Raw genomic sequence first — 23168 nt, forward strand, 5'->3', positions numbered from 1 at the left:
ATTTTGCCTTTTCATATTGTTCATGGGGTTCCCAAGGCAAGAATACTGAAGTGGTTTGCCATTCCCTTCTCCAGTGGACCACATTCTTCAGACCTCTCCACCATGACCCTCCCATCTTGGGTGGCCCCACAGGGCATGGCTTAGTTTCATTGAGTTAGACAAGGCTGTGGTCTGTGTGATCAGATTGGCTAGTTTTCTATGATTATGGTTTCAGTGTGTCTGCCCTCTGATGCCCTCTCGCAACACCTGCTATCTTACTTGGGTTTTTCTTACCTCGGACATGGGTTATATCTTCACAGCTGCTCCAGCAAAGCGCAGCCACTGTTCCTCATATTGGTATGCAAAAATGAGGTGATTCATTTTGAACAAGTTTATTTAGCAGATAATTAAGTGAAGAACGTGAGTCAGAAAATGTTATTCATGGCATGCAGTTATGTGCAATTACTCAGATTATTACTGTTATTGATATTGGGTAGAGATCAGCTGGGGCAAGGCATTAGAAGGTCACATGGTTGTGGCATCTGATTACCACAGCAACAATGATAATTAAAGGACTGTGGGAGAGACTATCTCTGTATTGTAAAGCTTATGAAAAAGAAAAAAAAAAATAAACTTAGCATTTGAACTCTCAAACCAAAGCATGAAGAGAATATCAGAAGGTGTATATGGAAGTTTTAAGCAAGATTTTCCCAACCTAGGATACATGTTAAGAATTCACATTTCTTATCTAAGGTAGAGGCACTTATTAGGAAGAAGTGAAAACTATTGTTTGAAATAAGGACATTTGGACAGGCATAGATGAGACTGAGAACTCACCTTTGATGCTGCCTTGAGAATAGAGCTGCTTTTTCCCACTGTCTGATTAAACCAGTCATTCCCTGTAGGAAAACTTTTTAATAACTTCAGCTGGGGCAGTTGCCTCTCAAAAATGTTTCTATTATCCTCAAGACACTCCTGCCCTAGAACCATAATTTTACCTTATTGCCTCCAGAACCATAATAAGATTAAATTTCAGCATAACCTTGAGAGAAAATTGCAAGGTCTGCTCTGAGAGATCAACTTGCCAATTTATATAAACAAGAATCTGGTGAACATGAATTAGATTGAATACTAAAGAGATTAGATCAAGGTGAATGAATTATAAGATTTGATTGGCAGTGGTTCTCAAAATGTGGTCATTGGACCAACCAGCATTCGTGTCACCTGAGAACTTGATAGAAATGCATATTTCCTAGACTCCCATCCTAGACCTAATGAATCAGAAACTCTTGAGCATGGGATCTGGAAATCTGTTTTAACAAATCATCCAGGTGATTCTGGTACATGTTAAAATTTAAGAATCATTGAAATGTGCTAACTGTATGCTTAATGTGGCCTCTATTAGAATTTGAGATTTTGGTATTTTAGCCAGAAAAAATTGAGAGTAAGTCTAACAGTTTGCTGGTAAATGAAAGTCTGGACTCAGCAATTGCCTGTGGTTAATGAGTTTAAGATTTCAGAACTACACTGACATAATGTAGAAAAGGAAGCTTAATGGCTTAAAGAAATGAGCATATCAGAACAGATTTAAAATGTTCAATTTGGTCTACACCTTCACAGTCATGTCCAGCTCTTTGTAACCTCATGGACTATATATAGCCCACTCAACAAGAATACTGGAGTGGGTTGCCATTTCCTCTTCTAGAGGATGGATCATCCTGACCCAGGGATCAAACTCGTGCCTCTTGCAGCTCCTGAATTGTCAGGCAGCTTCTTTATCATTGAGCCACCTGGGAAGCCCCAACTCTTATCTTCCATGGAGGTCACCTACTTCATTCAAAACATAATAGAAGGCAACAGTTAAAGGAAGGGCGGCAACCTTTAAAACCTCTGTGCTGGCATCCCTAAGAGCTGATGACTGACATGAGAGATGTTGCCATGAAAATGAACTCCCTGAGTAGTAGGGCCAAGTGGATGCTCAAACACATCAGAAACAAGGCAGGCACATTATTCTAGTATCCTTATTAATAATAATGTCTTAGTAGTAGTAGTAATAATTATATTATTAATAATAATATAATTTATTAATAATAATAATATATTATTAAACACAGTTTACAGAGTGGTAACCAGAGTGTTTTGACCAGCATGGATGTGTGTCAATGATTAATTGATTACAAGGTCACTGACAATTAAATATGTGGGCAATCTTCTAAGGTGTTCCTTGACTAATATAAAATAAAACCAGTATAAGTTGTCATAGTGAAAATTAGTCTCATACCCAATTCCCAGACTTTAGCCAATTCACAGATCTGAAGTTCTTTAATTTGGGAACAAGCCATGTCCATTTGAGGAAGAATATAGCCTGAAATAGGGCCACAAATGGCACCCATGTCTTTTCCAGACGAACTTGTCATTTACCAAATGATTTTTACTGGGATAGGGAAAGCCTCAGTTCTAATAGTGAATCTGAAGTAATTCCAGTCTGTAGGAGACAAAACACTATCATGGGCCAGTATGGGCTTATAGAGATCAAGTGATGAATGAAGTCTTGACTTCATTTAATCTGACAGTGGCTTCAATAACACAATGTCTTCCTGTGGTCATTTCCACAGTTTCTGAATATATTTGAAAAATAGATTTTTTTTAATCAGCTGAAGCATCAACTTAGAAACTACTGGTAAGTTTAGGTTGCTATGCTATAGAATGTAGTATGTGACTTAAACTAACATTAGATGTTCAATATACAGTGCCATTTTCTTTATAGCCAGAATTCAGAGATTAAGGAACCAAAGAATGGAGGTGGGAGTTACCTCTGTCAGTATTATATATCATATTTCAACAAAGTATTCAGAAGATTTAGAAATCCTAATTTCCAAGGTAGAACAATTTTTGACAGGAAATATAGTCATTGTTCCATTAAATTAAGAGCTGAGACAATCCTTTGACAATTTGGGGGCTTTTCCCACTGAAGAACCAACAGAAAGACCTTACTTTACTGCTAAAGTAATTGTATGTGAAAACTGGGTTAAAATGATACAACAGAGGCAAGAAGAACATGTGTGAAACTCAAGGATTTCACTGGGGAACTTCTTACTCTTCCATGAGAATAGTCTATGGGAAACTGTGGAATCTCAATAAAGTCATCACCACTAAGAGTTTTTAAATTGTAAAAATAAAGGTTTAGTTCACCCAACCAGGTAAAAAACCTCAATCAGAAAAGTATTAATATATGAAAAAAGTAATATTTTTTAATTTTAGATCTCATGCCCAGCTACCAAAGCAGATATTATAGTGGCTATATTTTATGTTAATTTCTTTTCATTTCCCCCTGTTTGCTGCTATTGAATATAAAAATGTTCTGATGGGAGGTCATTTATAATTTACATTTCAGGAAGGAGCATGAAGGAACTGAAATCACTCCATATTTATAGCACAGCTGATGTCAGTTTTGTATGTGGGGTAAGAGTTTCCCCATGTGATTGAGGGGCAAAAATTAATGCTATAAGGCAAAAATGGTGAACTAAGGCAGTTATGCTCTCTCCCCACTCTTCCCATGTATTGATTATCTACTGTGACATAAAAAATTACTCCCCAAACCTAGCATCTTAAAACAACAATCTTTTACTAGCTCCTAATTTTAGTGGATCAGAAATCCAGATATGGATTATTTAGATACTCTTAATCAGGTTCTCTCAGAGGGCTGAAGCCTATCCAAAGACTTGTCTGGTAAAGATCTACTTCCAAGGTCATTCACATGGCTATTGGCGGAATTCAGTTCCTTAGGGTTGTTGGACTGAGGGCCTCAATTCCTTGCTGGACTGGAGACTTTTTTTTTTTTTTTTTTCCCATGTGGACTCTCAGTAAGGCAGCTGGCTTCCCATAGAATGAGGAAGTGAGAGGGCAAGGGAAAATGCCTAATATGGAAGCCCATGATGGAAGCCAGGATGGAATCATATCATGGAAGTGACTTTTCAACACTTGTCACATTCTATTCATTAGAAGTGTGTGACAATGTCCAGCCTTGATTCAAGGGGAAGATACACAAGGGAAAGAATACCAGAAGGTGGTGATGGTTGGGAGCCACCTTGGAGGCTGCTTCTCGGACCCTCAATTCATTCTGTCCCCTATTCTGCCCTGATATGGATGTCAGTTGGACAGCATCACTCAGGCTCTTACCCTTTGGCTTTCTATTGGGTTTTGCCCATGGGAAATCCAGGCAGAAGAATAAAAAAGGAAAGAGAAGCAGAAATACAGTAGAAATATTTCTTTTCCTGCCTTTTTTTTTTTTTTTTTTTTTTTTTTTGCCTTCATGCTGTGTTTCTGGCAGTGGGTAAATTATTCTGCCTCATAATTTGCCTCACCTGAGTGAGTCTGAGCTCCAGATATCACTAAGTAGGGATAATGCCATTCCTCCACTTCCCTCTTCAGGCTTAGGAATGGTTTAGGCTTCCCACAATTTCCAGTCCCTGAAATACCTCAACATCCATTGCTGATTCTTTAATTCTGCACACACATCTATAAATGTTTCTTTCATTAAATTCTTTTGTTTCTCTAATAGAATCTTGAATAGTATACATTTCTTAAAGGAAGACATTATATATTATTAGTTTTTTAGTCATAGTGCCTAACATGGTAAACATTTAACCATTGTTGGGTGATTAAGGGCATGAGCGAATGGGTAGATGAGTGAGCCTACATGAAAGAAAGAAAAATATATTGTTATATGAAAATTCTTTACTGACACAAGACATTAAGCTTCTTATGTTTTGTTTGAAACTATAACAGAGAAAAGAATAAATTGATCTCTAATGAAATCTGACTGTGGCTCAGATCATGAACTCCTTATTGCCAAATTTGGACTTAAATTGAAGAAAGTAGGGAAAACCACTAGACCATTCAGGTATGACCTAAATGAAGTCCCTTACAGTGCAAGTGAGAAATAGATTTAAGGGACTAGATCTGATAGACAGAGTGCCTGAAGAACTATGGACGGAAGTTTGTAAAATTGTACAGGTGTCAGGGATCAAGACCATCCCCAAGAAAATGAAATGCAAAAAGGCAAAATGGCTGTCTGGTGAGGCCTTACAAATAGCTGTGAAAAGTAGAGAAGCGAAAAGCAAAGGATAAAAGTAAAATTATATCCATTTGAATGCAAAGTTCCAAAGAATAGCAAGGAGAGACAAGAAAGGCTTCCTCAGTGATCAATGCAAAGAAATAGAGGACAACAATAGAATGGGAAAGACTAGAGATCTCTTCAAGAAAATTACAGATACCAAGGGAACATTTCATGCAAAGATGGGCTCGATAAAGGACAGAAATGGTATGGACCTAACAGAAGCAGAAGATATTAAGAAGAGGTGGCAAGAATACACAGAAGAACTGTACAAAAAACATCTTCACAACCCAGATAATCATGATGGTATGATCACTCACCTAGAGACAGACATCCTGGAATGTGAAGTCAAGTGGGCCTTAGAAAGCATCACTGCAAACAAAGCTAGTGAAGGTGATAGAATTCCAGTTGAGCTATTTCAAATCCTAAAGATGATGCTGTGAAAGTGCTGCACTCAATATGCCAGCAAATTTGGAAAACTCAGCAGTGGCCACAGGAATGGAAAAGGTCAGTTTTCATTCCAATGTCAAAGAAAGGCAATGCCAAAGAATGCTCAAACTACTGCCCAATTACACTCATCTCACATGTTAGTAAAGTAGTGCTCAAAATTCTCCAAGCCAGGCTTCAACAATACGTGAACCATGAACTTCCAGATGTTCTAGCTGGTTTTAGAAAAGGCAGAGGAACCAGAGATAAAATTGTCAACATCCACTGGATCATTGAAAAAGCAAGAGAGTTCCAGAAAGTCATCTATTTCTGCTTTATTGACTATGCCAAAGCCTTTGATTGTGTGGATCACAATAAACTGTGGAAAATTCTGAAAGAGATGGGAATACCAGACCACCTGACCTGCCTGTTGAGAAATCTGTATGCAGGTCGGGAAGCAACAGTTAGAACTGGACATGGAACAACAGACTGGTTCCAAATAAGAAAAGGAGTAAGTCAAGGCTGTATATTGTCACCCTGCTTTTTTAACTTCTATGCAGAGTACATCATGAGAAACACTGGGCTGGAAGAAGCACCTGCTGGACTCAAGATTGCCGGGAGAAATATCAATAACTTCAGATATGCAGATGACACCACCCTTATGGCAGAAAGTGAAGAAGAACTAAAGAGCCTCTTGATGAAAGTGAAAGTGGAGAGTGAAAAAGTTGGCTTAAAGCTCAACATTTGGAAAACTAAGATCATGGCATCTGGTCCCATCACTTCATGGGAAAATAGATGGGGAAACAGTGGAAACAGTGTCAGACTTTATATTTTTGGACCCCAAAATCACTTCAGATGGTGACCACAGCCATGGAATTAAAAGATGCTTACTCCTTGTAAGGAAAGTATGACCAACCCAGACAGCATATTAAAAAGCAGAGACATTACTTTGAGAAGGAAGGTCTGTCTAGTCAAGGCTATGGCTTTTGCAGTCATGTATGGATGTAAGAGTTGGAGTATAAAGAAAGCTGAGCACTGAAGAATTGATACTTTTGAACTGTGGTGTTGGAGAAGACTCTTGAGAGTCCCTTGGACTGCAGGATATCCAACCAGTCCATCCTAAAAGAAATCAGTCCTGAATATTTAGTAGAAGGACTGATGCTTAAGCTGAAACTCCAATACTTTGGCCACCTGATGTGAAGAGCTGACTCATTTGAAAAAACCCTAATGCTGGGAAAGTTTGAAGGTGGAGGAGAAGGGGATGACAGAGGATGAGATGGTTGGATGGCATCACCGACTCAAATGTCATGAGTTTGAGTAAACTCCAGGAGCTGGTGATGGACAAGGAGACCTGGCGTGCTGCAGTCCAAAGTATGGTAAAGATTTCGCACATGACTGAGCGACTGAACTGGCTGACTGAATGAATGAAAACTGGCAATTTTAAAGAAATAATTTTTTTCTTTTGATAGAGAAGAAAAAAAGAAACTTACTTAAACAAGCCAACAAATTTACAGTAGTGTAAACAGATATTTTTCAGGAGATTACCAAGTTTATGAAGGCAAAATGCATACCAATCCTAGATAGGCATAACCTGAAGTGTGGTTATTTTTATACCATTTCTAAACAATTAAGATTGTTCTAGCCGTATGTGTCATGAAAGACGTTTAAATTTTTGTTGCTAATAAAGGACAATTAAGCTGATGTTTGAAAGTATTTAAGAGTTTTAGTCATAAAATACAACATACTGTACTGTGTTCTAAATATTAATATACAATTAGTAAAGAACTCTAACCCATAGAGGAAAGACAATTAAAAGCATTTACTGTTGTATAACTTCATTCTGCAAGATGTAATATTGTGGAAATATGGATTTTTCATAATTTAGTTTGTCAAGGCAAGGTACCATATTCTTTGAGACTTTGGCTTCTATCATTTCGCCACCATAGTAAGAAATAGCCTTAGTGTTCTGGGCTAGAATTTACCTGTCAATACAAGGCAAATTCTGGAGACCATATGTTTTCTTTCTGTAAAGTATGTTGTAGCTGCCTTGTAAATAACTTTCAAAAATTGACTTTCTCATTATTTTCCCTACCTGTCCTAGCCTTAGGGGACATATATTTGAACAGGAAATTAATCATCTTTGCTACGAGGCACACTTGGTTACTTGCAGTGGATAAGTGAATAAGGAAATATTTGCAAGGCTCACGTAGAGACTATGAGGATGAGTAAAATTTAAAGGTAGAATCCAGTCAACTCAAAAGCATCTTATTAGTGAGAAATTTATTTTTGATGTATTTTTATATAGCCCAACTACCTAGCTAATTTGTTTTTAAAATAAAATCTCTAGGAGTACCTTTTCTTAATTGGCAGTTTTATTGGCATAGTGTTGACAACAGTCCTCATTAATACAACATTCATTGCACTTAAAGAAACCTAAGATGCTGTGCTGCAGGGTGTAAAAATATCTCAAACAACTCTGCACCTTCTTCCCAACATTTGCAATGAATAAAATAAAAAAGTTGAGAGATATTAATAAAGTGACAGAAACCAATAATGTTCAAAAAGAAACTAACTAAGAGCTGTGACTTCTTAATTATGTCTTCTCTTCCATTTCAAACACAGACATGCACAAACCTACATATATCTTAATATCAGCATATTCAAAGATACACTCACTTTTTCAGACTTGAGCTAACTTACAGATTCCCAAAGAGGTGCAAAGTTTAGGAAATAGTTCAGTTAATAGAAAACCAAGAATTCTTTTAACTAAAAATATTTGTAATCAACCTCCCAAGTGGGTAATAAAATATGTGACTGAATGTGAAACAGGCAAAAGTAAGAAGTGACAAATTCATTTATTTCTTAAAAATCAAAACATTATATTGAAAAATCTGTTACTCACTTACCTGCCAAGTTCTAAGATTAGAAATCTTTGTTTTCACTGCAACAGTTGATGCTACTGCAAACTGCTAAGTCACTTGAAGAACCTCCCCCCTGTTCTATTTCAGATGTGTCTTCTTCAATAACTTTTTAATTAAAAAGCTTTACAGATAACCCTAAATTTAGAGTCATAAGAACAATGCTTTTATATTTTTCCCCTCTCTCATGTGTGTATATATGTCTATAATTCTCCAGATTTATTAATATTAAAATAAGTGCTGTCCTGCACTGAAATAAAGCTACAAGTACAATATCTGTCTGTTCTTTAATTACTTCATGGATATCTACCAATGTATTAATTAACTTCTAAATTTAATGACTTTGTCAACTGTACAGTTACTTTTCTCAGTATCTGCTCTTAGTATTGTCCATAGTTTTAAAAATCAAATCAATCATTTTCTATAGGTTTCACTTAATTCAATAACTACAGCTATTTAGTTTATCATTTCATTAAGATACTACTTCTTATTTATAATATTATCATGGTATATTTATTTATTTGTTTGTAATACAGAGAAATATAAGGAACCACTAATAGTATCATAGTATCCAATAGTCACGTATAGATTTGAGAGTTGGACTATAAAGAAAGCTGAGTGCCTAAGAGTCGATGCTTTTGAACTGTGGTGTTGGAGAAGACTCTTGAGAGTCCCTTGGACTGCAAGGAAATCCAACCAGCACATCCTAGAGGAAGTCAGTCCTGAATATTCATTGGAAGGACTGATGCTGAAGCTGAAACTCCAAGACTTTGGCCACCTGCTGTGAAGAACTGACTCATCTGAAAATACCCTGATGCTGGGAAAGATTGAAGGCAGGAGGGAGAAGGGGATAACAGAGGATGAGATGGTTGGATGGCATCACCGACTCAATGGACTTGAGTTTGAGTAAACTCCAGGAGCTGGTGATGGACAGGGAGGCCTGGTGTGTTGCAGTCCATGGGGTCGCAAAGAGTCAGACATGACTGAGCGACTGAACTGAACTGAACTGAATAGTATCATGGGTTAAGAGATGCTAAAAGTCCAGAGTCTACTGAAAACCATTCTTCTATACATGGTATGGTGTGTAAAACTCTCACCATCAGTGTCACTTTATTTCATTAAGTTGAATGGACCAGGACAATTATATAACCTGGTACTATTACAAGGAAGTAATCTAGTACCACAACAGTAACATGATTGGGGTAACTTGAAACCAATCTAAAAAACAATCTTTGCCATTGGGTTTGGGACCAAACTTAACTTTTCATTGAGTCTTCAAATTCTACAACTTTTCCATCATTTAAGATGAATTCTTTAAAACTCCAGGAAAAAAAATTAAAAAGAATCTTTTCCCGCACACACTATTACATAGCTAAGGTTTAGAGAAAGCTCCAAAAGTTGAGGGATGTGTGTAAAAGATCTTAAAGGACAGAGCTGTTTTTATTCACTACCCCCTCCTCTGCTTCAAAGAAAAACAACATAAGTTGCCTATAAGGATAAGGGAAACAGATTTCCATCTGTAAGCCTATAAGGGGCCATTGAAAACAAGGATGTGAAAAAAAAGTTTTAAAAAACACATTCAGAGAAGACTTTAAAATGAAAGCAAACAATTAATGAGTTTTCTAACAACAGAAATTGAGCCTATGCTGAAGCCTGCCATCTATCTCCTTTCTCTTCAGTGACAGAAACAGCTTTTTTTTTCTTTCACTATGTAACCCTATCCTGAACTTTGTGACCTTTACAAGAAAGAAAGGTATTCATGAAATAAAATCAGGATTATCATTGCTGGTGGAAAAATGAGAGACTAGTGGGTTTATTGTTTAGAAACCATTCTAAGTATGAATACTATAGCAAGGAAATTAAAGTTTGTCTGAAAATAACTTTGATACAGAGAACACATTGAAGTTGCAAGTCTATAAACTGCATAATGTTCTAGAGTGACTTCATGGGCAATAATCGCATAATATTTTAAGGAGTTTCCTTATATATGAAGATACTTAATTTGGATAATTTAAAGAAGTAGTTATAACCTTGGGCAAGTTTGTTAATCTTACTCTATGTGTCTCAGTTTTCCCATTTACAGAAATAACAACTCATCTCATAATTTGTTTTTCTGCTGCTAACCTATACAATATATTTAAAATATTTAGAGTTGTGTCTGACACAAAGTAAGCACTCAATAAATATTACTACTATGCCTTTAAAAACAGATTTTTGTTAAAATATAAGTTACAGTGTCACTGGCTAAGACACAGCATTTGGCCCAGATCAGAAATTTAATCTCAGTGCTCTTCTTGACATAAAATAGAATCCACAAAATTTGCAGATGTTCTTCTATGTTTTTTTTTTGTTTGTGTTGTCACTTAGTCATGTACGACTCTTTGCGACCCCATGGATTGTAGCCCTGTAGGCTCCTCTGTCTATAGAATTCTCAGGGCAAAGATACTGGATTAGGTAGCTGTTCCTTCTCCAAGGGATCTTCCCAACCCAGGAATCGAACCCAGGTCTCCTGCATTGCAGGTGGCTTCTTTACCATCTGAGTTTAAATGATACTTATGAGCCTGAAAGCTACAAACCAGTGAGCTATCTTAGAAAACGTTTGGTTACCAGAAAAAAAATGCTTTTTCTGGTCCTCTGACAAAATTTGTACATGATTTATTCACTAAATTAAGCATCTCACTGTGGACCAGCCAGATCATTCACTTGATGGTAAATGATTATCCATTGAAACCTGTTAATTAAAATATACAGTATTAGGTTTTTGTAGCTCAGTCGGTAAAGAGTCTGCCTGCAGTGCAGGAGACCCGGGTTCAATTCCTGGGTCAGGAAGATCCCCTGGAGAAGGAAATGGCAACCCACCCAAGTATTCTTGCCTGGAGAATCCCATGGACAGAGGAGCCTGGCAGGCTACGGTCTATGGGGTTTCAAGAGTCTGACACAACTAAGCACACAACACACATATTAGGTTTTTTCCCATCAGAGAATATCTCTATTGCCTACTGATTAGTCAAATAGAAACAATGCCCCAAGATTTAAGTGGTTCTTATTTTGGAGATGATACATTTCTTCCTATGGCAATGAATGTATGCAAAGCCTACAACAGCTGGTATATGAGAAATATCAAGAGGCTTTGGTTTATGAACTCTAGGTTAAGAACTCTTGAGACAGAAAAAATTTCAAATATGAAGCAAGATTTTCAGGCGTTTTTGTGACAACACAGAGCTTAGGGTGTCAGTTTGGATTTTTGCCTGAACTGAAAAGAATTAGTTGCATCATATATCTTTAATGTATTTGGGTGGTAGAGTTGGCAAAAATTAATATTGTATTTGATTTGGTGTTGCAAATAGACTTTTATTAACACTTTCTATTTATATAGGATAGTGTATTAGTTGTCTAGGGCTGCTATAAGAAATTTCCACACACTGAGTGGCTTAAACAACAGACATTTATTTTCTCACTATCATGCAAACATGGGCTCGATAAAGGACAGAAATGGTATGGACTTAATAAAAGCAGAAGATTTTAAGAAGAGGTGGCAAGAATACATGGAAGAACTGTACAGAAAAGATCTTCATGACCAAGATAATCACGATGGTGTGACCACTCACCTAGAGCCAGACATCTGGGCCTTAGAAAGCATCACTGCAAACAAAGCTAGTGGAGGTGAAGGAATTCCAGTTGAGTTATTCCAAATCCTGAAAGATGATGCTGTGAAAGTGCTGCACTCAATATGCCAGCAAATCTGGAAAACTCAGCAGTGGCCACAGGACTGGAAAAGGTCAGTTTTCATTCCAATCCCAAAGAAAGGCAATGCCAAAGAATGCTCAAACTACCACACAATTGCACTCATCTCACACGCTAGTAAAGTAATGCTCAAAATTCTCCAAGCCAGGCTTCAGCAATACATGAACTGTGAACTTCCAGATGTTCAAGCTGGTTTTAGAAAAGGCAGAGGAACCAGAGATCAAATTGCCAACATCCGCTGGATCATCAAAAAAGCAAGAGAATTCCAGAAAAACATCTATTTCTGTTTTATTGACTATGCCAAAGCCTTTGACTGTGTAGATCACAATAAACTGTGGAAACTTCTTCAAGAGATGGGAATACCAGACCACCTCACCTGCCTCTTGAGAAACCTATATGCAGGTCAGGAAGCAAAACTTAGAACTGGACATGGAACAACAGACTGGTTCCAAACAGGAAAAGGAGTAAGTTAAGGCTGTATATTGTCACCCTGCTTACTTAACTTATATGCTGAATACATCATGAGAAACGCTGGGCTGGAAAAAACACAAGCCGGAATCAAGATTGCCGGAAGAATTATCAATAACCTCAGATATGCAGATGACACCACCCTTATGGCAGAAAGTGAAGAGGAACTAAAAAGCCTCTTGATGAAAGTGAGAGAGGAGAGTGAAAAAGTTGGCTTAAAGCTAACATTCAGAAAACGAAGATCATGGCATCTGGTCCCATCACTTCATGGGAAATAGATGGGGAAACAGTGGAAACAGTGTCAGACTTTATTTTTCTGGGCTCCAAAATCACTGCAGATGGTGACTGCAGCCATGAAATTAAAAGATGCTTACTCCTTGGAAGGAAAGTTATGACCAACCTAGACAGCATATTCAAAAGCAGAGATTTACAAAGGTCCATCTAGTCAAGGCTATGGTTTTTCCAGTAGTCATGTATGGAAGTGAGAGTTGGACCGTGAAGAAAGCTGAGTACCAAAGAATTGATGCTTTTGAACTGTGGTGTTGGAGAAGACTCTTGAGAGTCCCTTGGACTGCAAGGAGATCCAACCAGTCCATTCTGAAGGAGATCAGTCCTTGGTGTTCTTTGGAAGGAATGTTGCTAAAGCTGAAACTCCAGTACTTTGGCCACCTCATGCGAAGAGTTGACTCATTGGGAAAGACTCTGATGCTGGGAGGGATTGGGGGCAGGAGGAGAAGGGGACGACAGAGGATGAGATGGCTGGATGGCATCACTGACTCGATGGACATGAGTCTGGGTGAACTCTGGGAGTTGGTGATGGACAGGGAGGCCTGGCGTGCTGCCATTCATGGGGTCGCAAAGAGTCTGACACGACTGAGTGACTGAACTGAACTGAGCTGAACTGGACTGATGGAAACTGGAAGTCCAGGGTCTAGGGACTGGCAGAGTTGGTTTCTTCTGAGGCCTCTCTTTAGTTTGAAAATGGTGCCTTCTTGCTGCCTTTTCTTACAATTTTCCCTCTGTGCGTTCATACTCTTAGTATCTGTTCATACATCCAAATTTCTTTTTCTTGGGACACCAGACGGATTGGATTAGGATCCACCTATATGACCTCATTTAATTTTTACCACTTCTTTAAGGGCCCTATCTCTTCAAGGCTGCTCCAGCAAAGCGCAGCCAATGCTCCTTACCTTGGACGAGGGGTATCTCCTCATCGCGAGATATCTACCTCACGCCCAAGGTAAGAGAAACCCAAGTAAGATGGTAGGTGTTGCAAGAGGGCATCAGAGGGCAGACACACTGAAACCATACTCAAAGAAAACTAGTCAGTCTAATCACACTAGGACCACAGCCTTGTCTAACTCAATGAAACTAAGCCATGCCTGTGGGGCAACCCAAGATGGGCGGGTCATGGTGGAGAGATTTGACAGAATGTGGTCCACTGGAGAAGGGAATGGCAAACCACTTCAGTATTCTTGCCTTAGGAACCCCATGAACAGTATGAAAAGGCAAAATGATAGGATACTGAAAGGGGAACTCCCCAGGTCAGTAGGTGCCCAATATGCTACTGGAGACAAGTGGAGAAATAACTCCAGAAAGAATGAAGGGATGGAGCCAAAGCAAAAAGAATACCTAGCTATGGATGTGACTGGTGATAGAAGCAAGGTCCAATGCTGTAAAGATCAATATTGCATAGGAACCTGAAATGTCAGTTCCATGAATCAAGGCAAATTGGAAGTGGTCAAACAAGAGATGGCAAGAGTGAATGTCAACATTCTAGGAATCAGCGAACTAAAATGGATTGGAATGGGTGAATTTACCTCAGATGACCATTGTATCTACTACTGCGGGCAGGAATCCCTCAGAAGAAATGGAGTAGCCATCATGGTCAACAAAAGAGTCTGAAATGCAGTACTTGGATGCAATCTCAAAAACGACAGAATGATCTCTGTTTGTTTTCAAGGCAAACCATTCAATATCACAGTAATATAAATCTATGCCCCAACCAGTAACGCTGAAGAAGCTGAAGTTGAATGGTTCTATGAAGACCTACAAGACCTTTTAGAACTAACACCCAAAAAAGATGTCCTTTTCATTATAGGGGACTGGAATGCAAAAGTAGGAAGTCAAGAAACACCTGGAGTAACAGGCAAATTTGGCCTTGGAATACGGAATGAAGCAGGGCAAAGACTAATAGAGTTTTGCCAAGAAAATGCACTGGTCATAACAAACACCCTCTTCCAACAACACAAGAGAAAACTCTACACATGGACATCACCAGATGGTCAACACCAAAATCAGATTGATTATATTCTTTGCAGCCAAAGATGGAGAAGCTCTATACTGTCAGCAAAAACAAGACCAGGAGCTGACTGTATCTCAGACCATGAACTCCTTATTACCAAATTCAGACTTACATTGAAGAAAGTGGGGAAAACCACTAGACCATTCAGGTATGACCTAAATCAAATCCCTTATGATTATACAGTGGAAGTGAGAAATAGATTTAAGGGACTACATTTGATAGATAGAGTGTCTGATGAACTATGTAATGAGGTTCATGACATTGTACAGGAGACAGGGATCAAGACCATTCCCATGGAAAAGAAATGAAAAAAAGCAAAATGGCTGTCTGGTGAGGCCTTACAAATAGCTGTGAAAAGAAGAGAAGTGAAAAGCAATGGAGAAAAGGAAAGATATAAACATCTGAATGCAGAGTTCCAAAGAATAGCAAGAAGAGATAAGAAAGCCTTCTTCAGCGATCAATGCAAAGAAATAGAGGAAAACAATAGAATGGGAAAGACTAGGGATCTCCTCAAGAAAATCAGATATACCAAAGGAACATTTCATGCAAAGATGGGCTCGATAAAGGACAGAAATGGTATGGACCTAACAGAAGCAGAAGATATTAAGAAGAGATGGCAAGACTACACAGAAGAACTGTACCGAAAAGATCTTCACAACCCAGATAATCACGATGGTGTGATCACTGACCTAGAGGCAGACATCCTGGGATGTGAAATCAAGTGGGCCTTAGAAAGCATCACTGCAAACAAAGCTAGTGGAGGTGATGGAATTCCAGTTGAGCTATTCCAAATCCTGAAAGATGATGCTGTGAAAGTGCTGCACTCAATATGCCAGCAAATCTGGAAAACTCAGCAGTGGCCATAGGACTGGAAACGGTCAATTTTCATTCCAATCCCAAAGAAAGGCAATGCCAAAGAATGCTCAAACTACCGCAAAATTGCACTCATCTCACATGCTAGTAAAGTAATGCTCAAAATTCTCCAAGCCAGGCTTCAGCAATATGTGAACCGTGAACTTCCTGATGTTCTAGCTGGTTTTAGAAAAGGCAGAGGAACCAGAGATCAAATTGCCAACATCCGCTGGATCATGGAAAAAGCAAGAGAGTTCCAGAAAAACATCTATTTCTGCTTTATTGACTATGCCAAAGCCTTGGACTGTGTGGATCACAATAAATTGTGGAAAATTCTGAAAGAGATGGGAATACCAGACCACCTGATCTGCCTCTTGAGAAATTTGTATGCAGGTCAGGAAGCAACAGTTAGAACTGGACATGGAACAACAGACTGGTTCCAAATAGGAAAAGGAGTAGGTCAAGCTATATATTGTCACCCTGCTTATTTAACTTATATGCAGAGCACATCATGAGAAACGCTGGACTGGAAGAAACACAAGATGGAATCAAGATTGCCGGAAGAATTATCAATAACCTCAGATATACAGATGATACCACCCTTATGGTAGAAAGTGAAGAAGAACTAAAAAGCCTCTTGATGAAAGTGAAAGAGGAAAGTGAAAAAGTTGGCTTAAAGCTCAAATTCAGAAAATGAAGATCATGGCATCCAGTCCCATCACTTCATGGGATTTAGATTGGGAAACAGTGGAAACAGTGTCAGACTTTATTTTTCTGGGCCCCAAAATCACTGCAGATGGTGACTGCAGCCATCAAATTAAAAGACGCTTACTCCTTGGAAGGAAAGTTATGACCAACCTAGATAGCATATTCAAAAGCAGAGACATTACTTTGCCAACAAAGGTTCATCTAGTCAAGGCTATGGTTTTTCCTGTGGTCATGTATGGATGTGAGAGTTGGACTGTGAAGAAGGCTGAGCACCGAAGAATTGATGCTTTTGAACTGTGGTGTTGGAGAAGACTCTTGAGAGTCCCTTGGACTGCAGGAAGATCCAGACGGTCCATTCTGAAGGAGATTAGCCCTGGGTTTTCTTTGGAAGGAATGATGCTAAAGCTGAAACTCCAGTACTTTGGCCACCTCATGTGAAGAGTTGACTCATTGGAAAAGACTCTGATGCTGGGAGGAATTGGGGGCAAGATGAGAAGGGGATGGCAGAGGATAAGATGGCTGGATGGCATCACTGACTCGATGGACATGAGTCTGAGTGAACTCTGGGAGTTGGTGATGGACAGGGAGGTTGGCGTGCTGCAATTCATGGGGTCGCAAAGAGTCTGACAACGATGAGTGACTGAACACGACTGATCGACTGATCTGATCTGATCTAAAGGCCCTATTTCCTGTACAGTCACATTCTTAGGCATGAGGGTTGGGAGAGTAGGGCATCAACATTTGTATTTAATTGGGACACAATTCAGGCCATAATACACAGTACATGAATTTAATTGGTTTTCTTTGCTTCTAAAAGTGTTATTTCAAATTCCAAATTTTCTTAGTTGAATTATCTATCCTTCAGAAACTTTACATTGTATAGAAATTGTACCTCATTTTCTTACATTAACCTGATGTCAATAAAACTAACAATGGTTAATTTGTGACCCAAAGAAAACAACCGTAGACAAAAGGCTGTATAAAGATAAAATAGTAATAACTGTAGTTTGTAGAGCTTTTCTTGACCTTAAATGTCATCATGGAACAAGTAATGTAAATAAGTAATATGTAGTTTTGAAAAGATTTATAATATTTGTTTAATTGTCATGTTTGCTTTTTATGTAGAAGAATCGGTATACAAGTTATTCTTGGCAATGGAAGGGCTATACAAATTACGTTTTAATTCTTACCATGCTACTGATTTTGCTATGTTAGAAACATATCAATAATATATTTACAAATGTGCCAGCTGAGGTTGGAAATTGCAAGGGAGTAAGAATTGATAGGTTTATATATATAATAGGCTAAAAGATCAAACATTAGAATTTATTTAGAAATAGTATATTTATTGTTAACTTTCACTGTTAAACCTTTCCAAATAAAATATCTTATATTGGTGTGCATGCAGAAATGACAAAAGCTGAATACAAAGAGGTAAAAATTATACAGCTGAACAGTGGATGCAAAGCAAATAAAATCAATATTGGATATTAAAATGGTAAATATTTAGGCAATAAATCTTAGAATATGAAGATTATCAGTAGGTCAACTTCCACATTTGTGAAAAAGATATCAAAAAGAGACCAGTCTACTTACTCCTTTTCCCTTACCAAAAATCTTTTTTGCAAAGAGGAAATCAATATTTTGTGAGAGTTAGATTTTTTTAAAATTTTCCAATGTGCAGTTTTAAGTAATATTAAAAGCATTTAAACCCAGAAAATGTGCAAAATATCAACAAAATTTTAACCCTATTGTGTAGTGTGGTTAGATGAACAACAGAAGTAATTGCTGTCAGTTTGTATTTTTTTGACCAATAATTCTCTGTATTTCCTGCAAGTAACTTGAGTGATGCAAATGACCTTATTTTTACAGCATGCTTTTATTAAATAGTTTATTATTTTGGCAGACTAATAAAGATTTTGGTATTTGCTTTTATTTGCAATAATATTACCACCACATAAAAAAGGATTTTATGTTCTTTTTGAGGAACAAGGAGGATAAAAGTGGTGATGGATAGCGCAACTGAGGCATCAGCAATGAGCTGGAAATGAGACACATAAATATGAAAGCAGAGCTAAGAAAATAGAACTGCACCCTTGGCCTTTCTTAAAAGAACATGCACACTTCAAGGTTCATTCACACTGTTACAAAAACTCCTTTTGTTTCTGATGAATCAGGGCCCACACTTAAAGTCTGAAATGCTATTCATACTCATAACTGACTGACTCCTTCTATTTAATTAGATTCATTCTAGGGAAATATTTCCAAGCTTTCTGAGGATGTTTTGATTTGAGGGGGAAAAAAATCAATTGAAAATTTGGTGGCTGGAGGCAGTGGAAGGGGAATCAAAACAGAGTAACTATTTTTACCTTTATTTAGCACAGTGCACAGAAATGAAAGCTTTCCACACTGTAGCATCTAAGAGTCAATAGAGCAATTGCATAGTATTTAAGGATGTAGGTGGTTAGGCAATTGAATGTGTCATTAAGGACAAATAATATTCAGTATATATATATATATACGTATTCAGTATATATATGTGCATGTTTATATAAACACATTGGGCACACTGCATTGGATGGAGTCTTTTGGAATTATAGCATTTTATCTTGCCAGTGATGGTATGTGTTTATTCAAAAATTATAATTGTCTTCATGCTGCATGTTTTCTGATTTAATGTCAGTATGTAAATTTTACATGTCAAATATTATATATTTATTGTCACCAGAGTATGTTTAGCATTAATTTTATCTTTTCCCATTAATAACTTGTTTCCTTGTAGCAGCATTTAATTGTTACCATGAATGAAGGTAGGCAGACTGTGATAAAGAGAGGAGGGAAGGTAAATCTTTTATTCAGGGCTAGAACCTGAATTGGCAGCTCTTAGCTCAGTAATATTCAAACGTGGAACTATTTTTTCTTTGCACATGAAAGTGTAGCCAATAGATGAAAGTAGGAAGAAGTAATATGTTGTGAGCTGAGAAATCCACTGCTTCATTATCGACATAATTCTTTAGATCTTACAGAGGGAGAGAGCTCTACCATTTGGACTCTTGTCGCAAAGGCTTACAATAGACACGATTCTGACAAGAGGTTGGTGGTAGCTGAACAGACTTAACAATTAATGGTATGCCAAGGCTGAGTTCAGAGAATTACTTTACCCAATGCCAATCATTCATTCCTGGCAGTAGCACTTCACATCTTTCCTGGGATGCCGTCCAACCACAGTGGCATCTAAAATATATCGAGCAGTGTTACAGTTGGAGGTGAAATTGAAATTTGCGCCAAACAGAAGTGACAAATTCACATGGCTGAGTGTTGCCTAGCAATCAGGTCCAAGGGGGATGTGGCAATGCTGCCTTTACCCATGGGGGTGTGTAAGAGGGAAAAGAAACAGTTATGTTAGAGCTTAGGTGGGTTCACAAGTAGAGCCAGGTGTATGAGTGACTTCATTTTACTTTCAGAGTGTAAGGAGGTAGGAATTGAAGTGGCATAGGGAAAGGAGGGCAGCAGCTGAAGTTGGTAGGATAAGCAGCTTTCATGTTGGAGGTTCTCAGCAATTAACCTGGGGGAGGGGGAGAGCAGCAGGATGCCAAGTTGCCAGACTTCCTGCAGAAATTCATGGCAATTGGCCATCCTGCTGCCTTTTGACTGCAGGCCTCTGATGCACCTCTGTTCAGCTGACACTTGGCAGCTGGGTGGCCCCAGGGTAAAGTGAGCAAATGGTGGCTTTCTCTTCCCAGAAATCCACCTGGGAGCAAAGCTCAGCTGGGCAGCCAGACTCAAGAGATGAGTGGAAGGAATGAAACAGTCAGGCTGAAATTCTTATCTTCTGCCCTCATCTACTGTTTCTTTGGGGGGTTTCCCATTCCACCTATTTTTTATTAGTCTTCTCTTTATCTTGGGGAATGCTACTCAAACTCCCCCTACTCTATCCTCTAAAGGATGAAGTGACTGTCAGAATCAGTGATCAATATACAAAACAGCAAAAGGGTGTATCAAAATACCAACTCTGGGGAAAGAAACCCAATGCTTGCCCTGTACAATTTTCTCAGGTAACCACCTAAGAAATCTTATGTAAATTATTTTGTGCTGGGTTTTCTACCTCTCCTTGTTTGGAAGAAGCATGAACCTGGAAATGTGTGGCGTAGATTTAACTGTTTAGTGGAGGAACCCATGGGGGTATTACAGCCATCACACCATAGGTTGTTTTCCTTTTTGCCTACTTTTTTGATATTTTTTTTCTTTTGAAATGTTAGGACCTCATTAACCTAATGAGTATAGTCTTCACAGCCGTATATGAGAGAAGAGCCCAACCTCGACTGAGATGGTGTTCACTATCATTCCCCAGTGTGGTGCTCATTGATCCATAGACTTACTCTTAAAGACTCTCAGCCTGCGCAAATGCCTATTCATAGTGTTGCAAAACTTCAGTGCTATGTCTGGGATGTTTGGTTAAATTTGTATGTAATCTCTTGTTTTCTCAAGGCAGCTAGAACTTCCTAAGGGTAGGAACCTAAGTAGAATCAGATAAGATAAAAAGGTGAAAATGTAAATGCTATATAATAGGTATTTTTGTTATTCTTATGTGTAGTATGCAGTTCATTTTGCAAAAGATGTTTAATAAATTCTGGTGGATCAATGGTCAAACTAAATCATGGATCAATTGATAATGACTGACGAATGTATAAAACTACATATATGTTTAAGAGAGTCTATAGATCATAAAACTGGCTAATAATAATAGCAGCAACTAAATTTATGGACTGATGATTCTGTTATCCCAAATTCTTTAATTAACTCATTTAATTCTCACAGCAACAATATGAGGTGGATATTATGATTCTCATTTGAAATGAGTTGTTTGCACAAAAAGGTTAATCAGTTTTCCCAAATTGTTAAGTAAATGAGAAGAATTTGTTTCTAACTGGGCTTCAGAAATAACCTCCATTAATGGCATTAATGAGTATTAATGGGGCTTCCCTGGTGGCTCAGACGGTAAAGCGTCTGCTCGCCATGCGGGAGACCAGGGTTTGATCCCTGGGTCGGGAAGATCCCCTGGAGAAGGAAATGGCAACCGACTCCAGTACTCTTGCAAAGAAAATTCCATGGATGGAGGAGCCTGGTGGGCTACAGTCCATGGGGTCACAAAGAGTCAGACACAACTGAGTGACAAAAAGGAAAAGGAATGGCATTAATTGCCCATATATATTAAAATTCAGATCTATTCTATTTAATTTCTGTAAGAATGAAAAGCTAAAGCAGAATGCAGTCAGTACACACTTAATGGTCAGCAGAATTTGCTGTTGTTTAGTTGCTCAGTCATGTCTGACTCTTTGCGACTTCATGGACTGCAGCACACCAGACTTCCCTGTTCTTCACCATCTCCTGGAGCTTGCTCAAAATCTTGTCCATTGAGTCAATGATGCCATTGAATCATTTCATCCTCTGTCGCCCCCTTCTCCTCCTGCCTTCAATCTTCCAGCATCAGAGTCTTTTCCAATGAGTCAGTTCTTCACATCAGGTGGCCAAAGTACTGGAGCTTCAGCTTCAGCATTAGTCCTTAAAATGAATATTCAGGACTGATTCCTTTAGGATTGACTGCAGTTCCAAGGGACTATCAAGAGTCTTATCTCACATCACAGTTCAGAAGCATCAATTCTTCACCACCCAGCCTTTTTTTACTGGCAGAATAGTAGTGAAGTGAAAGTTACTCAGTCATGTCCGACTCTTGCAACCCCATGGACTATAGCCCACAAGGCTCCCCTGTCCATGGGATTCTTCAGGCAAGAATACTGGAGTGGGTTGCCATTTCCTTCTCCAGAATAGGACACTTCAAAAATTACCATATCCAATCCCTGAAACCTTTGAATATGTTACCTTACATGGCAAAAAGGAATTAAGGTTGCAGATGGGATTATGGTTGCTTATCAGATTACCTTAATCTAGGGAATGGTTATCCTTGATTAACCAGTGGGTCCAATGTAATCTAATCACAAGAAAATACAGAGATACTGAAGAGAGAGGCAGAAGAGTGTAGAGGAGTCACTGTGAAAAAGACTTGACTGCCATTACTAGTTTTGAAGATGAAAGGGGACCATCATCCAAGGAATGCATACAGAGTCTAGGAGCTAAGACAGGCAAAGGTCTCTGGGCCCTGCCCATACCTTGATTTTAACACAGTGAGACCCTTTTTAGACCTCTCACCTCCAAAGCTGAAACATAATGAAATCATATTGTTTGAAGTAATTAGGTTTGCATTAATTTATTGTAGCAAAATAGGAAATTAATACAGTTTTCAAATTCCAAGATTACAGAATAAATTTTGATTTCTTGCAAATCTAGTGCTGGAAGAGATTATTGATATAAGTTACAGGAGTCAAAAATTGGAAGGCTTGGCCTGATTTAGATTCATTATTAATCTTATTTTCATTTGAACTAGTACAAGGAAAATCTCTCTACATAATCTATAAATTCTGAGCACTTTCCTTTATCTAAAACAAGCAATATCTATTTTTATTCCATTTTAAGCATATTATTTTATTCCAATTTAAGGCACCCAAAATTACTTGGAAAAGAGAAACATCAAGTTCCATGGTCCATGATTTAAGCTATTCTGCCCTGTTACTTCACATTCCTTGCTCTTTTTGTC

At 38.2% G+C, this 23168-nt stretch overlaps 1 long non-coding RNA gene across 1 annotated transcript in view; it reads left to right on the forward strand.

Moving 5' to 3' along the window:
- The first annotated feature begins 1191 nt into the window (after nucleotides 1-1191).
- Nucleotides 1192-23168, forward strand: part of LOC129620563 (uncharacterized) — a 30059-nt gene continuing 8082 nt past the window's right edge. The window contains exon 1 of the long non-coding RNA XR_008698553.1: nucleotides 1192-1310. This is a non-coding gene — a long non-coding RNA (uncharacterized LOC129620563). The remainder of the gene's footprint in view (nucleotides 1311-23168) is intronic.

Source organism: Bubalus kerabau, chromosome 10 (genome assembly GCF_029407905.1).
Source record: "Bubalus kerabau isolate K-KA32 ecotype Philippines breed swamp buffalo chromosome 10, PCC_UOA_SB_1v2, whole genome shotgun sequence".
Taxonomy (NCBI): domain Eukaryota; kingdom Metazoa; phylum Chordata; class Mammalia; order Artiodactyla; family Bovidae; genus Bubalus; species Bubalus kerabau.